Below are 806 nucleotides of genomic sequence, written 5' to 3' on the forward strand. Positions count from 1 at the left end.
CTCCGTTTCAGACCACGGATCAAAGTTCGAGCAAGTCTTTCAGATACCCCCGTAACCACAGAACAAACAGCGGGGCATCGTTTGCTCACACACAATTACTCAGTAAGGTCACCATAACATTAGTGAATCCAAAGGAATGTGCCAGGAGTTTGTGATTTAAATTTAGCCGCGCCACCTGACAACCTGATAAATTATTATCGACTGTAATCGCCGAGTCGCGTTCATTAATAACAGTAACATTTACCGTTTAGCAAAGTGAACGGATTATACACAACTGGTCCTACAGCATGTAAGATGGTGGAGAAATGACTTTTGTTTCACATGAGTGGTGCGGGTAATATGTGTAGTTTCCCTCCATAACTTTGCTCTGCCGTATGGGCGACGGAATACCGAAGTGTTTGATAATATAACCCCAGGAGAGTTCCGACAAAAACGAAGCGACCTTTCAACTTTCAACAAGGAGAATGGCTGACTGGGTTATTATAAACGATATTACTATAAACGTAGAGCTCTGGACAGTTGACGTTGATTCTCAAGTTCAATTGAATCACATGGTACATTTGACGATTACACACTGAAATTTAGTAATCTTATTGCTTATAAAGGTACACGTTTTTCATTTAAGTATCGTAAGTTGTTTTTGCACGTTGTTCGCAGAAGGTCTACTTCATGCAGGGTCAAATATGTTTTTCTATCTTCTTCTGACAAGTTGGTTTTTTATATCCTTTCATGAAACAATTTCCTCCATAAAACATATTTGACATAGAGTTCTAAATCGAAACTCTTTGTTCCGATCATATGGTTGT

Source organism: Ptychodera flava, chromosome 2, assembly GCF_041260155.1.
Source record: "Ptychodera flava strain L36383 chromosome 2, AS_Pfla_20210202, whole genome shotgun sequence".
NCBI lineage: Eukaryota > Metazoa > Hemichordata > Enteropneusta > Ptychoderidae > Ptychodera > Ptychodera flava.